Here is an 18,017-nt window from a genome sequence, read left to right as displayed (position 1 = left end):
AGGAGATGGTGACAATTCTTGTCACTGAAGAAAAGGACTTTTCCCAAGAGGAGGTGGTGAGAGAAGAGACCAACACTTTTTTCTCTTGTTCCCAATGGGTGGCAGCATAGATCTGGCTAGGAGTTCCACCTGAATGGTGCTGGTGATGACAGAGAGGCAGATGTACTTATGATGCTCCACATTCTTACAGGGGTTCAGGTAAAAGGAACACTGCTGTCCCCTCCACCCCCACGCTGGTTGTCCCAGGGCACTGGACGTGTGGTGACTGTGGCTACTGTTGCTGCTGCTGTGATGCCTGGGAGTCTTGGGCTTGTGCGTGGGCCTGGACCACTGCCACCACTGCTGTTGCTGCTGCCTGTACTCGTTGCTGGAGATGAGGAGGGTTGTGTTTGCGCATATGTTTCATAAGGTATGTTTCTGATGAATATGCCCGAATACAGATAGTGAAAGTGTCTAACTTGACGTGCTTCAACCGTATGCATAGACAGGTGCACCTCTAGTGAGTCTGGTTCTGTATATACCTGATGACAGTTGTAGCACTTGAAGGATTTATCTGTGTTGTGCTGCCATTTGTGGGAATGCAGACTGGAGAGTTGTGTGAAGGCTTTCTCACAGCCTGGGAGTGCACATTTGTATGGTCCATCACCGGTGTGGATTCGTGTGTGCTGCTGGAAGTGGGAGAGCTGGTGAAAGGCCTTCTGGCAATCAGAACAGTTGTTATTGGGACCCAAGTGGATATGGAGGTGCTGGGCCAGGTAGGAGGTGTTGGCTGTCCTGCTGTCTTTCTGATGGTCATCATCAACCTCAGGGGAGAAGACACAAAGCTCATTCATCTCAAGCAGTCCCGGTTCCAGCATCCACTTCTTCTTGTGGCACCCCCCAAGGCAGATGCTTAGGAGCCATATTTCCACCTCCACCACCACCTCCGCCTCCTTCCTTGGTTAGGGTTGATGCTACCTTCTTAGATAGGTCAGGGACCACCTTGAAGGGCTTGTGAGCCAGAAGGAAGAACTGATACCCTCATAGGAGCCAAAATGGAAAAGGTCTGAGCTGATGAGGCTGTGGTCACAAGAGAGCCTGAGGGGGATGTGATTGCCAAACCAGGACCCCTTGATTGACTCCCTTCTCTGCTCCACCTCTGAGAACAGGAGAGTCAGCAGTCATGGGTCCTATAGACGGCACAGGGACCACCATGATATTCTGGGTAACGGATGCTTGGATGTGTGGGGTCAGCTGGTCTGACTTGGACTCTGTATTCATGCTGATGCCTGAGGGCAGGGACACTGAAGCAGGCACTGTTAGCAAGGTGGGGTAATAAGGTGGAGCCAGCTCACAGCCCTTCTCTGGCAGCAGCTGATCCTTCATTAGGTTGATGTGTATTGTGTTCTCAATCTGTCCTGAGACTGTGGGGATAGAAGGCCAGAAGTAAGGGTTGGAATTGAAGTGAGATTCTTCCACTCTAATCCCTCTCTCTCTTCCTCTTGTCATCTTATTCTTTCTCCTTTCCAGGGCTCCCGAACTTTCCAGAAGTGGTGCTGCAGCTCGTGCTCTCTGGAACCCCAATGCCTATGTGCCCCCTCCCTCACTCCATCCCCTTTGCCCCCACAGACAGGAGTCACTGTGCAAAGGCAAGGTTTTATCTCTTGTCAAATTTATTCATTAGAACAACATATTTGTTCTATAATGTTTTTTTTTCAAAGGTGTTTTACTTAATCTGTTGGTAACAATATTCAAAACTACAGCTGATAATATATATTGTACTTTTAACCTGCAATATTCTTGATCTACTTAGTAGTTTTAATAGTTATTTTGGGGATAGATTCCTTATACATGTTAATCCCTTAGAGGTTTACATTTTATGTTTCATTTACTTTATGGCACTGACTATGAACTGTGATATAATGGTTAAAAGAATGTGTGAAAGAATAAGTCCTTGGCATGCTTCCTATTTTAGAGTAATAATATCCACTTTCACCACAGGGTATAATGCTAACTATGGATTTTTTAGTATATACTCTATGTCAGGTTGAGAAATTTTTTTTTATGTTTCTAGTTGCAGAGAGATTTTAATCATAACTGGGTATAAGATATTGTCAAATGTATTTCTGCTTCTATTGTCATATATTTAATTTTTGCTTTTTTAGACTGTTAGTAGGATGAATTACATAATCTAATTTTAGAAGGTTAAATAAATCTTACGGTGTTGAGTTAAATATCAAGTTTTTAAACACTATATCTTTTAAATAACAAATTAGATTTTTTAAAATTTTATTTGAGGGACTTATGTAGTTTTCTCATAATCTCTTCATCATTACTCATGATTCAGAGGTTTCCTCTTATAAAATGATTTGGAAAGAATTTCCTACCATATGTGTTCTAAAGTTGTTTGGGTAAAATTGGTCCTAGTTCAACTTTAGCCATATTTTTTTTCCTGTTTATTTTTGTCACAGTATGGAATGTGTTGGATTTTGATCAGCAAAATGAGGAATAATATGGGTATATCACAAACAATCAACTGTAGAGGGGATGTTTTAAGTAAAGCAAAAGTGACAGAGTATGACTGAATTTCACACAACTTCAGCTTAAAAGTGGCTTGATAGGAAAGTAATTTATGACAAATGATATGTGTGTGTATAAATGCTGACAACAAATTCTCCACATTTGTGAATTTTCCAAACAGTAACTGCTGAAAACAGTTGTTTCCTATTTCATTTTCCTTCCTTCTTCTCCAACAGCATTGCTATTACACCCCTTGATATATTCCTAGAGATCACTGATGAACACTAGCAGTATGATGGCATCATTTATCAAACAAGCCCTAAACTGTAATCTGTCTTCATCTTGAGATCATTCCATTGGGGAGATTTGGACTTCCTTTGCCCATAGTTTAGAAGAAGTATTCAAGAATTTTTAAAAATCCCCTTTTGTTATTAACTCTTTTGTCTTTTTGGTGTTCAACAGCATGGGCTCTGCCTAGACCCACAATTTTTACTGATTTGAGTAAAATAATTTGCTAGTATTAGATAGAGATAATATTTGGGGATGTGACAAGAAGTAAAGTTTTACATTTGTAGAGAGAACTGGTGTTCTATTGAGGTTTTGGAAATATGCTAAGGGCAGTTGCTTTAGGTGAGCAACCCAGGCAGAATGCTGTAGGAGGCATCTGACCACTATTCCACCAGTGTGCATGATGCAACAATGAGGCTTCTACCCAAATTACAAAAACTTTCTACCATTTCTGGGGAGGCTGAAGTGTTCCAACTGTGATTCCTGGATTAGGAGAAAGGGATAACTGGAGGTCCAAGACTTAACTGTTCACTGCTTTTGATCATATCAGTAGTGGGGTTAATTTTTTCCCTTTCATGGGGCTTGAAAGCCCCACAATTAAAGAATCAAGACAATTCCTTAGATTCTAATGCCTGGTCTCCACCAGACTGCTGTACACTGTCAGAGTCAGAGGAGCACTGCAAAACTTCTATCATTCTCTATGATTTTTCCCTGGTAGTCTTTAGCTCAGTTGGCTTTGTTTGTGGGTTACTGGGTCACCCCTTTTCTTGAGCTTTATATACTCAAACTTTAGTTCTGATACTGGAATGAACTTTTATATCATTATCAGAAAAACAAAGAAAGATGATGTATGTTTATTTAAATGTTAAATTTCCCCTGCCCCCATAATATAAAATATTGAGGATTTGTGTTAAAATACATAGCATCATAACACAGAGGAAGAAACTACCATGGAATGTTCGAAATAACTAATTATCTCTTATAATCAAAAACGTTACAGTAACATCAGAGGGGATCTTATATATACATCACACGAAACCCTGAGGTAGTCATTGCCATTTTTTAAGAGAAAGTGTTTTAAACATAACGGCTTTTTTTCTACAAAAACCATTTATGATACCTAGCAGTCTAGAGTAACCATTAAGTTTTATACTGTTGAGTATGATTTTATTACATTTTGAATGAGTATTTGGCCAGAACATAGAACCCAATATTTTCTTCAAATGGCCATTTTTGCTGGGGAAGTTAGTCATCAACTTCTTTAAGGTGAGTTACCACTTCATATTCCTTTTGCACACCCTAATGCTTGATAGAAACTGAAATGCCAACATTATTATAAAATCACCTCATAGAAGCCTCAGCTGTACAGTTAGCCATTCACTTAATTATAGGTATCTCAGTAATAGACTCTTCTATGTTTCCTAAATAAAACCTTAAGCATGTAGTAGTGTAGGCAGCTTTTGCTCTTACACTGCAGGGGTTTTCTGTGACCCTATAGATAAACAGTGGGCCTACCTACACCAGAAATGTGATAACATTGCCTAAAATTAGCATAGATCACTAAGTCATTCCACCTTTAGTACCAAGTGCCCATGCATTGAGAAACACAATATAATTATGAAAACATCTAAGTCATTGATATTGTTGTCCTATTTCAACCTATGCTTGCCACAAAAATATATTAAAAAACAGGCAATAGAAATCAAGGCATGAGCATACACAGCAACTCTGAATAAGTAAGACAGAATGGGAAAAAGTTAAGCTGGTACATTAAAAAGTCAACCACTATTGACTTAAAAAGTAGTTGATTTTTTTCTATAAGAAAGTGTTGCAATATACAAAGTAGTAGGACATAAGAGAAACATTTTTTTTTTATTTAAAGAAAAAACATTTGGGAGGGGTACCAGGGGTTTAACTCAGGGGCACTCAGCCACCGAGCCACACACGCAGCCCTATTTTGTGTTTATTTGGAGACAGGGTCTTACTGAGTTGCTTATGGCCTTGCTAAGTTGCTGAGGCTGGCTTTGAACTTTAAAACCTCCCGTGTCAGCCTCCCGAGCCACTGGGATTACAGGCATGTGCCACCATGCCTGGTGAAAGAAAATATTTTTAAAGATTTTTTTATGCATATGTAAAAATAAATTACTCACAGGATGTTATATTTGTATGAATCTAGAAGAGATTTTATCATATCCTTAAAAGAACTTTGTTCAGTGAACCACCTTTTTTTTAAAAAAAAAAAATGCTTTGCTAGTTGTCATGAAAGGAGGATACAAATGCTTATTTCTATCATGATTACATCTCATAAATGACAATTTCCCTAAGTTTTTCTGAGTGTAAACTTTTAAATATATTTATAGGAACTCTTTATAAGAAAATTGGTGTATCAAGACTAGAAACCATTTATTTATTTTTCATAATGCATGTTAAAAATTCTATGATTTAACAATTTTTATCCTTACTCATGTTTACCTGATGTGCCAGGATATTAGACATATATTTAATGAGACAATGTGATATAACCATGCAAATATTTTTTAATACATTTTGCACTGATTACATTTGCATAACTAATTTATGTCTTATGACCATCCTTAAACTTATACATCATTATCCAGATTTAATGCAGAGAATACTGGCACATTTATAAATAACCTTCAGAAAGGAGACAATCTACTTTCAAGGAAAGTCTCTGAATCCCAGGCCATCTAATGCCTGGGAACAACAAGTGAGGAATAGATTAAGGAATAGCAAGAGATATCTTGTAGGTTTCCACAAACATGTGGCCCTCATTGAAGTGATTTTATGTTTAGGACAATAGAATTACTTAACATAAGCTTAATTCTTGGTGGTTTGGTACATACTTAAATTCCATCAATTACCACTTCTCTTTTTAACCTTTATTCCAAGGGCTATTAGGAACATTGGAAAGATTACACATAACCAAGACCAAACATAGGACATTTTGCCTGGTCATTAAATCTAAATCACTCAATAGTATATAACAGAAAAAGTCTACTATATTATCTGAGCAATATGTGAGCCCATGCTTTCCCACCCCACTACCCAAATTTGACTGTTTGGTTTTGTTTCTCTTTGCCAATATTTAAAGTGGATTGGGAAATTTCTAATCCAAACTCATGTCCTAATGTTACTCAGCCCATCTCTAGACTTGTCTAGATTTCTCTAGATTCCTGTGTTGGCTTGTTCTCCCCACACCCTGATCCATTTCATACTACCCACAGTATGTTTTACTGAGCCTCCAGAGACCTCACTTTTGTAGGCTGGGGTGTATTCACTCTTACTTTGGCACAGTAGTGATGATGAGGCAGAAAGTGAACTGCTCCTTCATCTCCTTTACAGAATGACTTGAAGACTCAATATGTTTTTAAAACAGAAGGAAAAGTTGACCTAAGCATAGTTAATTCAAAATGCAATAAGTGACTTAATTAAAGATGATACTATTTCCACATCTCATTCTTGGGCACAAGATGGAATTTTACTATTTATAGCCTAATTCTACTGAGAACTGAATAGGTTTACTTGGTTTAGGAAGTTTAGGATATCTACATATATGGATGCATGGATGCCCAGAATACATGGCATCACTGACTGCTAAACACTTAGTGAAGTATTTGGCACTCTGAAAAAGAAAAGCCCACTGCATTACTCACATTTTCTCATCCCTAGGGGTATTAATTTTAAATTATTGAAGAATTACAGTTTACTACTCAGTTTTTAAGTTTCCCAAACTCAAAAGCATGTGTACATACGTTCTAATGCTTTTCATCATGACTTCTCTGGAACTAAGTTGATATGTAATTATAGAATGGGTCTAAAAGTTTCTATGTTAACTTGTGCTATTTCCTTTTGCACAGAATCATCAGCATTACTTGGAAGATGTTTAAAAGGTTTTTTTTTTTCCAATATTGGGATTAAATCCAGGGCCATAATACACTCTAGGCAAGCGTTTGCCACTGAGCTATATCACTATCCCTTTGTATTTTATTTTATTTTATTTTGAAATAGAATCTTGCTAAGTTGCTCTGTCTGGGCTTCTGTCTTGTGATTTTCCTTCCTCAGCCTCCAGGTAACTAGACTTATAGATACAACACCTTGACAAGCTTGTTTATTTTGTCTAGAGTATTTTGTTACTATATTAATTAAATTATATTTGAGATTTCTTAATGTACTAGCTAACAAAATAAATAATTGAATCCAAAGTATTTCTTTCTGTTAAAAGTGAAACTTGATATCCAGTATCTTTAAATTGAAATATTTTTGTAGGACTATACTATTTTTAGTTTAATATTAAAACACGTTGGTTTTATTACATAAAGTTTATAGGAAGATATATTTCCTAAACTTTCATGAATACAAAATGAAACAAAATGAATCTCAAACTAAAGATCTCTTTCATTTCCTAATTTTCACATTACCATGAGATTTACTAATTAAAATTTTATTTTTGAAAACTCCAAAAGAGATCATTCTATTGCTTCAAATCCAGTTTTGCCATTTGTCTAATATACAGACATCATAGCATGAAATTGAATGTTATTATATAGTGACATTATTTAATTTTATTACATTTATTACTTGAGACAACTTGAAGACAGCTGGCTGGGGCATCTCCCTGGTGCCACATGAAGGTCTCATATCTCCTGAGTCTGACCCTGACAACCCTTAGGGATACCAAATATTAACCACTATCTATCTCTGTTTCTTATTGACTTGCCCTGATAGCGGATGACACTCTCATCCAATAAATCTTGGATCCTGAAATGAAATCTCAATCTTATCTGAGGTCCTTAGGAAAGAAGAGACTCATTAATCCCCAGAGTGTGTGCCAAACAACCCCTCCCTCTTCAAAATGCTTTACCCCAATTTTGTCCATACTGTCTGTCTCTTAAACAGGGACCCCATTATGAGAGATTCTCGACATAGAGCTCACGTAGCTTTAAAATTAGACTACTTTCTCTAGACTTTCACCAGGCACATTTTCTTCTGTACTTCTCTCATCTGGCAGGAAAAAAAACAAAAAACCTGTTTTGCTTATTTAGAGTAAAACTACTCATCTTTCCTACTGCAGGAGTCCAAATTATTTATTTTCTCTAGTGGAGATATTACCCAGAGCAGGAGCAGGCCTGCCTCCCACTTCAAAGTGAGTAGCATAATATGAAATTAGGGTCCTGTGAGTATGAAGGCCCAAAAGGACAAAGGGAACATGTAAGAAATTTTAAGAGCACAACTAGCTGGCAAATGTCTTCCCTTAAGTTCAAATAGTTAATCACAGTTGAGAATAATTTTCCGCATCCAAACATGGACTGATTACCAACTAAGAAAAAATTTTAAAATGTTTAAAATGTGTTTGGAGCTGTGTATAAATTAAGGCTTTGTTTGAGCCTTTATAAGGTAGGGAGGCTACATTTCTGGGAACTCCTGGTTGAAATTTCCCAGTTTGAGAAACTCCAGATTATGCTGGCTCACTGCCTTAGCTCACAGACCTAGGTTCAAATGTACCTGTCCAGAGATGCATGTAAAGTACCAAACCTGTTTTCTCCATTCTTATCCTGTTTTCCTGAAGAAAATTCTCACTGAATTTCTTTGATGTGTTTCACTTGAAATAAAAGCATTCACAGGCTTGTCTCTCTATTAGGATCAGACCCATCAGGTCTCTTCTACTGGTCAAACTCTCACTTTGAATATATGTATCTCATATTTTGTGTTTATTTTCTAATATTACTTTTCTAGCATTCATTTTCAGCTGTCCTACATCCACTTGTCAGATATCTTGGTTTTAAAGTTTAAAATGAGTAAATTAGATTTAACATCAACATCAATGGGACTAATCATAAGTATGATTGTTAGAGAAGACATGATTAATTTACAAAGTTAAAGTGTGAGAAAACGCAACTGCTAAATATAAAATAAAATACTCTTTACTTCTTAAATTTTTATAAACTAATATATTTAAACATTAAATGTGTTTTTGTAAATTGCAAATGAACAGAGTTTCTGGGTCTTCACTAAAGCAAACTTACTACGAGTTCAAGATTCTGTCAGGTGTAATTTATATGTAAAGAGTATAAGAGCTTTCAGTTGGGTTTCAACATAAAAGTATTTCACCTTATTAAATGGAGTAATTTGTCTAAATATAGACATTTTATAAGGGTTATTTCAGAATGCAAGTTTTAAAAAGATATCAACAGCTGAGAAATAAATATATTTTTTTTAGGTATGAAAATGTATTTTCCTTACAAAGTATAACTTACATGCAAGATGGAATTCTAGCTTTCAGCACTAAAACTGACCTAAATTAAATAAAGGGGTAAATAACTGTAAAGTTATAGACATTAAAGGAAAAAATTCAGTACTCTTACTTTGAAACTGGCTTGCATGTTTAAGACCAATATGTGGCAACTAAAGTTAAGGAATAAAAGGGCCCCCAAAAGAAAATAGCCAATATTTGGCCCTTTCCCTCTGGGTCAGCTTGAACTCAAGAGAATAAGGGGACTTCTCTAAGGGCTTGAATACTTTGGGCCATATCACCTCTTGATCAGGGAGATTTATGAGACCCTGGAGAACAAAAAGTTAATCAGTGCACATGCTGCAAAGGAGGAGGCTCATTGGAGAAGCAGACATTCCTTATGCTTTTGCATAATCAAAGAGACTCTGACCTATCTTAGATGATGGCACTAAAAGAACTAAGAGGCTGCTCACAAGATCCCAAGATTGACTCCCTGAGGGAACTCAGCTGATTCTTAACAATAGACAGAAACAAGGTCAATTGACAAAGTTGGTGTTAAAAACTCAGCCAAAACAGTTATAACCAATGTACAGCCATACTTGGGCATTTAAAAGAAAAGACAATAGTTTTTTTTTTTCCTAATGGAATTTAAGTTATACACTTCTATTATCACAATAAAGAGTAAAACTAGAAGCTAAAAAGATGTATTCTTAGACAGGAGTACCTGATAACCATCAAGAGACTGTCAGAATGAAAAGTTTTTTTTTCTTTACTTAATTTAAAGACTACTAATCTTCCTAAACTCCTATACAGACAGACTTGATCTGTTCACTAGTATGATTATCTAGCCCTATGTGACAGAAATAAAGGGTTCTTTACTAAACACAGAGGTTGTGCCAATAGAAAAATATTTTACAAAAATCAGATGACGTTAGACAGCTTAACTATATCCTATGGGCATGTATGACATAAAAAACTAAGTATTGAGTTTACATTCCTAATAATTCTAGCAATGTAACTAATATCCTTTACAGTTGTATATTTCCAAATGGAAGCCATGTTCTCACTGGCTCTGCCATGGGAAAAACTTCCTAGCTCTTACACCTCCTGGAGAAAAATTAGTGGTTTCTATCATCATCGTGATATTCATTGACATATTCCATGCTACAGTATTTATTTTGTATTAATCTCATTCCAATATTCATGTCATTTTGTTTTTCTCATAGAAGCACCCACCTCTCAGTTGACTTTATTTATAACATGTTCTTTCTAAACCAGACTTTTACCATGAGTCCCTAGACTGACCTAAACATTCCTAAAAGGGGAACCCAAACTGTTTGCCCCATGTCAACCCTCTTAAAAGCCAGATTGGGCATAATCCATTCGCCCTTACAGCAATAAGGATTCCCTTAATCCTTAATGGGGGGGAGGTGGAATTGAGATGGGGCCAAATGACAATCAGTGTAGATAATGAATGATTTGGTCAGGAATATGGGGGCTGATTTAAAAGGAAATAAAATGCTAATAACTCCAGAGCCCTCCTTCAACTTGTTGCCAAGGTTATCTGCATCCAGGGAATTATTCCTCCCAGCAAGAAGATGTGAATGAATACCCCCTGGCAGCCCTCCTTCTTGCCTTCCTGGATAAATATGGAAAATAGGGAGATATACTCTCTGTACCTCTTCCCACCTTTGCCCCAAAAGCAGGATGGAAGGAGATGTACAATGAAAGGAAGTGACTCATGGAGACAGAGATTCAACCAAGAGATTTATTGGGGGGCTGCCCAAAGAGGAAATAAAGGAGAGGCAGAGAGAGGAGAGGTCTAGGGCAGAGAGGAAGAGGGCAGAGAGCCTGAGCTTGTAAGCTTTGGCATAAGAAGGGTTGTGTAGGTGACTTGGTGAGTGCTGATTGGCAGGGTGACTCCAGAACATCGAGCAGACACTGTATCCACCTAGGATTGATCGAGAAAACCTTTGAATTTGTTGCTCTTCAGCTTGGTGCCCTTCATGGAGGAGGGGGAGGAATAAGGGATTCTTGATGTTCTCGGGAATCCAAAACTTACCTTCAGCTGGGAGTCTCCCACACACTAACATACAAGAGAAGGAAAGAAACCTGAAATCTATCAAAGGTGTAGGACACCCCTACCTGCTTAGGTACAAGCCCCAGCCCCTTGCTCTATGGAGGAGTCTTTCTCTCTCAATTCTATCCTTCAAATAAAAGTTTTGACTCTTGCTTTGGCATTTCTTGGGTGTTTATTCTTCAACACCAGGGGAATGGGACCTGATCTTGATTTCTAGACTTGTTTCAGCATAACTAAGTGGCAAAATACTCCCTAGCATGTACAAGGCCCTAGGTTTAATAGTTCAAGGGGAAAAAAAAAAAAAGGAGGAGGAGGAGGAGGAAAAGGAGGAGGAGGAGGAGGAAAAAGAGGAGGAGGAAGAGGAAGAGGAGGAGGAGGAGAGGAGGAAGAAGAAGAAAGTAAAAGTTTCCTGGTCAACTCTACACAGTGGCATGTACCTATAGTCCCAGTTTCTCAGGAAGTTTTCAGGAAGATACTTGAAACCAGGGTTTCAGAGCTAACCTGGAGAACATTGTATCTAAACAGCTCAGTATCTAAAAACTTTTTCTCATCAACACAAAATTATTGCTATATTTTCTTGTTTTCATAGATAAGAGAAATGTGTTTTTTTCACGATTCTAAAATTAAGAGGTTAAAGTCAGTGTAATGAGAATTATAATGTCTTATAGAGTGATTGATAATGATTGATAAGAACATTATGTAGATATTGCTATATATATGTATACATTGTGTGTGTGTGTGTGTGTGTGTGTGTGTGTTTGAGAAATTGAACCCAGAGATGTTTATTTTTTGAAACAGGGTCTCATTCAATTGCTGAGGCCAGCCTCAAACTTGCCATACTCCTGCTTCAGCCTCCCTGTCACTGGGGCTACATTTTGTGCCACCATGTCCAGGGCAATAAGATTATGTTTTAAACACCAAATTTTAAAGCTTTTGGTATTTTCATTTGTCATAATTTGGTATATCTGTATTAATGCATATTTAAAATATCTGCAAACTGAAATATGTTAAAATTAGTTAAGTTTTAAAAGGTATATGTACAGTGGGAGAAAAAAATTATTATCTGGAAGAGGATTGATCCTTGAATAACAATCCAATTTTCAACATGATACAGTAAGAAGTTCTTGTTTGGTGGATGTGGTGGCACACACCTGTATTTCCAGTGGCTTGGGAGGTTGATACATGAGGATGTCAAGTTTGAAGTCAGCTTCAGCAACTGAGATCCAATCTCAAAATAAAAAAATAAAAAGGACTATATGTACTTCAGTGGTAAGTTCCCCTAGGTTCAATCCCCAGTGCCAAAAAAAAAAAAAAAAGAAAAAAGCTAATATTTGCTTTTTCCCTATTTTACCCCATGGTACAGAGTTATTATTTCATGTATCCTATTTAATGGTGCCTATGCTTTTTTTGTGTGATTATTTTGGAGATGTTATGATCATAGACAATTATAAGCATGTTAATAGAAAAATAGGAGATTTTATTTTGAAAGAAACTGAAAATGCTGAATGTTCTGCAGTCTTGGGCTATGTGGCATAGAGGACTTCCAACCTGATTAATCACAAAATGGATATTGTTAGCAGTTCTTATCATCAGGTGCCTGGATTCTTATATGATGATAACTTTTTGATGTTCCAATACAATATGGAATAAAATATGTACTTCCACAGCCTTTACTTCCTTCTGTGTGTACATGCCAAAAGGCATTCAACCCAAGAAAACTTTCCCACCACTTGAGAACAAAGGGAGGTGGGTGAGGGAGGTGTAGAGGGGCTTAAGCAGTGAGGGCAAGATGGTGAGTCAGGAGGTTGGGGGCAGAGAGAGAACAAAGGAGCATGGAGAGGTTCTTTTGATGAGGTCAACTTCCTGCATTGAAAGAAAGCACTCAATGACACAAGCAGGGGACCCAATCAGAGAGACACTTTTGTGTTCCTGCGCCTAAGTGGGTGATCCAATAGAAAACAAAAACAGATATGTGGACAAAGGGGTACCAAATAATAAAAGTAAGGAGCATATAGACAGAGGAGGAGATAAGAAAAGGAGGAAATTCCAAAAGAATAGGACAAATCTCCACAAGACCCCAGTTCTGGGGCCCCTTCTCTTCAGAAAAGTCCATCTCTGTATCTATGTTGTCTTTTCAGTAAATCTACTTCTTACTTGCTATCTCCGAGTCCTGTTCTTCAATTATTTGCTGAATAGAGAGAATAAACCCAGTACCCCTAGACAGTAACAGATTCGGAGACTCATCCAGGATAGAAACCATTGACTCAAAGGTTAGTAGCACTCATTTTAAAGAGCTGATAAGTGGAAAATGACTGTTGATCATCTGGCATTTCTTTGATTCTCAGAGGCCAGGGAAACCCCAGCTATGACTAATGTGGATGAATTCCCAGACTGTTTTTTTTTTTTTTCTCTTTCTGTGATCTTGGTCAAGAACATAAACAATAGGCTCCATAGTCCATGACAGAACCAGTCACATTTATTTTACTCCTTATATGAAAACAGTTTATCAGTTAAGGCAAAGTCGCCCCTAATTTGTACCCTATGCAGAGACCTTGTCCCTTTTATCATGATAGTTACCCCTAATCAAAAGGCCCTATGATAGAGGAATATCTTGTCTTCTTGAGACATTTTAGAAACTACCTATCTCTCTCCCTTGTGTCTTTAAGGACCCTGCAAAAGAAAGGAAGGAAAAGAAAGAAAGGAGATATTATTATGATCATCACAGGATTTCTGCCAGAATTGATTTATAGAAGCTGTTGGGAACCTCCTTGTACAGAAAAAAAAGCCCCATAAATGTGGACTGAGAGACCATGTTACTAGTTCAGGAAAGTGTCTTCTTCCTGAGGATTCAAGCATAAATTCTTTTACAGTCAGTGCTTCCCCCTCAAGATTCTTGTTCTCCTGAGAATTCTGAATCCTTTTTTTTGGACAGAAATAAATTGGGAATTACATGCTTCCTGGGAATGAAAACATCAGAAAGATATGGATAACGAAAAGAATTTTGGGGATGTGGACTGCAGAACATGGGTAAGCTTGGCTAATCCCTACCTGGACATGGTCCCCCTTGGATAGATTCTGGGCCAAGTCAGTCTACCCAATTCTCAAGATAGAGCCACCCCTCTGGACTTGTAAAAGAATGAGGTGGGGGGCTGGGGATGTGGCTCAAGCGGTAGCGGCTTGCCTGGCATGCGTGCGGCCCGGGTTCCATCCTCAGCACCACATACCAACAAAGATGTTGTGTCCGCCGAAAACTAAAAAATAAATATTAAAAATTCTCTCTCTCTCTCTCTCTCTCTCTCTCTCTCTCTCTCTCTCTCTCATTCTCTCCTCTCCTCTCCTCTCCTCTCCTCTCCTCTCCTCTCTCTTTTTTTTAAAAAAAGAATGAGGTGAGGATAGGGAAACCCCCCCATCAAGATGCCTTACTTCTTTTGTTTCCAGATGGGATCTAATTTTTTCCAATATCCTTCCCAAAGACTCACCTCTTTCCTGCTGCTCAAAAATTGGAATATTTTGGACCCCCCCCCCCAATTAAAGAGGAAATCTTTGATCTTATTTTTCAGGGACCAGGCCTCAGTACCCACTAGGAGATAGAGAAAAATAGCCACTTGAAGGGACCCTAAATGACAATACTATTCAGCAATTAGATATTTTATGTAAGTGCGAGGGTAAATAGAGTGAAGTCTCTTATGTACAATCATGCTTTTATAGGGGAGATTATTCTGAATGAGCAAAAAATTTCAAGGTTGACACTCAGAGCCTAGTGGCAATCTGCTGCTTTAAACTAGACACAAAATCCAGATCAGAAAATCTTAATTACAGAGATGATAAAGGGATATTTACCGTTAAACAGGAAATTATATCAGATCCAACTGAAGGAAAAATAGGTCCCTAAGACTGCTTCCCCATTATATCCCCATTTAAAAGGATTGGAGACCAGTCCTCTTTATCATGGGACAAACTTCACCTATGATCCCAGAGTTGCTAGGACATCTGCTGTTCAGAGCATATTTACTCTCAGGGCAATGCCAGAGAAGGATTCAAAACAAAGATAGTTAACATTCAATTTTCATTAACTGAATTGAAGATATAAAGGAAGACTAAAAACACAGAACAATATCTTCTAACCTCCCAGTAGTTACCAAATTTTTATGACTTAGAATGGAAGGATGTTATGTTGCATTTGAGTCAAACCTTAACTTCTTAACTTCTTTGGAGTCTTCGAGAAGGCTATTGAAAGAGGAGAGAACTACTATACAACAAGGGGATGGAAAGTAACCATGGTTGGCAAAAGTTGAAACATTCCCAAGGGGAGTCAGGTAGATCCCCTCACTGAACCAAATTGGGATGCTGATAGACATAAAGATGAATGGGACAGACATTGACATCACTTTGTACACTGTTGTTAAAAGGAATGATGGGGGGCCCAGGTTAAGATTTTCTATTATACCCATCTGTCCTCTGTCATTTAATTGGAAAGGCAGCTACAAGCAATCTTTCTACAGAGGTTCTGGAAGGCCATTACCAAACAAACTGGTATGGAACCAGAGTCACAGACGAAAAAACTAATTTTTTAAAAATATTTTTTTAGTTGTCAATGGGTCTTTTATTTATTTATATGTGGTATTGAGGATTGAACCTAGGGCCTCTGATACATGCCAGGCAAGTACTCTACCACTGAGCCACAACTCCAGCCCATGAGGGAACTCATTTTTAAAAATAAATTCATGACCCAATCTGATCCAGATATACAGGAGAAGCTCCAAACACTGGCTGTGGAACTGGAAAAAAGCTATGGACCAATTCGTCCAGGCTACTACGGCAGTCTTTTATAATCAGGACATAAAGAAGGAGACATGGAGAACTGATAGCAGCCATGAGAGCAGGTGCTCAGGGGTACCTCTCCACCTCCTGTTTCTACTGTGGGAAAGAAGGCCATTGCTAAAAGGATTTTCCCCAGACACATTGACCACATATTGGATTGCCTCCCTGAATTTGTTCTCTGTGTCAGGGAACAACTGGAAGGACAGATGTCCTCAGAACCTGAGGGGATTGGGACTTTCACCTACCAGTTACCAATTATGGGTCCCACGGGCTTTCTTTATGGTTCCCATGACTTATGTCCAACTTGAGGAGCTCAGGGTACACTTGCTCATGGACAGGCACCAGATAAACTTCCTTTTCAACATGTAACAGAGTCTTGTCCTTCTCTCCTTGACCTAGGTCCCAAGATAAAGTAACCATATAGGGCTTATATTGCCAGCCGCTTGAGTGGTACTTTACTAGACCTCTTGCTTGTTCTTTGGGTGATTTCCAACTCTTTCACTCCTTTCTCATTATGCCAGAGACACCAACTTGTATCTTAGTAAGAGACCTATTATCTCAATTAAAGGTAAATTTGTTGTTGCCTCTGGGGAATATAGCTGGCTACACTTAATAGAGGAAGAAGTATACCCTACAGGTTGGTCATAGTGAGAAGGACCGTGGACTGCAACCCCTGTTGAAATTTACCTTATTCTTCCTACTTTCCTCACCCAAACAGTATCCCTTAAAATCTGAAGCTAAGAAAGAACTAATATCTACTTTGAAACAACTGGGACTTTTAGTAGAATTCTCTAACCATTATAATAATTCTATAAGGGCCCTAATAAACGGAGATTAGATTGGGACATTCATAAAATCAAAGAAGCAGTAGTCCCTTAGGATTCAGTTATCCTAAACACATATACTTTTCCTTACCCAAATTCATTTGCCTTTGAGGATCCTACTTTAAGGCAGGTCAAGTTACCAGGACAGTCCTTCCCCAGGGATTTAGAGACAGTCCCTATCTGTTTGGACAAGCACTGGCATAAGACCTCATGGACTGGTCATACCCTGGTAGGGTATTACTTTATTATATAGATTACCTTCTTTTGTGTGGACCTTCAGAGAAAAACAATTCTTCTCAATTTTCTGGTCACAAGGTCTCCCAAGAGAAGGCTCAGTTGGAAAGTGAAACTCAAAAGCTTGACCCAGAAAGAATTTAACCCATACTCTTATATCCCCCTCCTCATACAATAAAACAACTCAGAGCCTTTCTGGAAACACCTGGATATTGTAGAATTTGGATCCTTGGATATGCTGAAAAGGCAAGACACCTCTATGAGTGCCTTAAGAAAACATGGGGACATTCAAAGGCAGTTGTTGATTGACCCCAGAGGCAAGGAAAGCCTTCAGTGCATTAAAACAGCTCTTACTCCAGGACCCTGCTCCAGGCCTGTCCACTCAGTCAACTTTTCAATTATCTGTTACAGAAAGGAGTGGAATGGCTCTAGGAATGATTACTCAATCATTCAAGGGTACACCCCAGCCAGTGGGATACATAAGTAAAAACATTAGATAAGGTGGCTAAGAGGTGGCCTGGATGTCTTAGAGCTGTGGTTGCAATGGGACTATGGTCCCTGAGGCAAATGATCTTACTCTGAGAGGGCCTCTAACTGTACTAAGCTTCCATGACATAGGAGGAACCTGAAACTCTAAATGTAGTTTCTGGTTAATCTACAGCCACATATGCAAATATCAGACCCTGTTGATATGTGGAGCTGCAGTCTCTCCATCAGCTCTACCATTTGGGAAGAGATAATACTGTTATATATATATATATATATATATATATATATATATATATATATTAATTTTTATTTTTTTTCAGGAATTAGACTTGAAAGACACAGTCCTACAGATTATCCAAAGCTGTAAAATCTGTCTTCCCTTGGAACTCCAGCAGCTCTGGTACTTATTCTTTTGAATTCTTACATTATTGATTTCCTTATTTACTTTGTATCCTCTTGTCTATAGACAATACAACTTCACATGATGTTACAAATGGAGTCCCAGTGAATAGCCTTCCAGACTTCTAACAGG

The 18,017-nt window shown here is 38.1% G+C and overlaps 1 pseudogene; it reads right to left on the bottom strand.

Moving 5' to 3' along the window:
• Positions 1-271: 271 nt before the first annotated feature.
• Positions 272-1,488, bottom strand: LOC113200540 (zinc finger protein 384 pseudogene; annotated as a pseudogene).
• Positions 1,489-18,017: the final 16,529 nt, after the last annotated feature.

This window comes from Urocitellus parryii, chromosome 2 (assembly GCF_045843805.1).
Source record: "Urocitellus parryii isolate mUroPar1 chromosome 2, mUroPar1.hap1, whole genome shotgun sequence".
Classification (NCBI taxonomy): Eukaryota; Metazoa; Chordata; class Mammalia; order Rodentia; family Sciuridae; genus Urocitellus; species Urocitellus parryii.
Note: the sequence above shows the minus strand (reverse complement) of the source record. Positions and strands in the feature narration are given on the sequence as shown.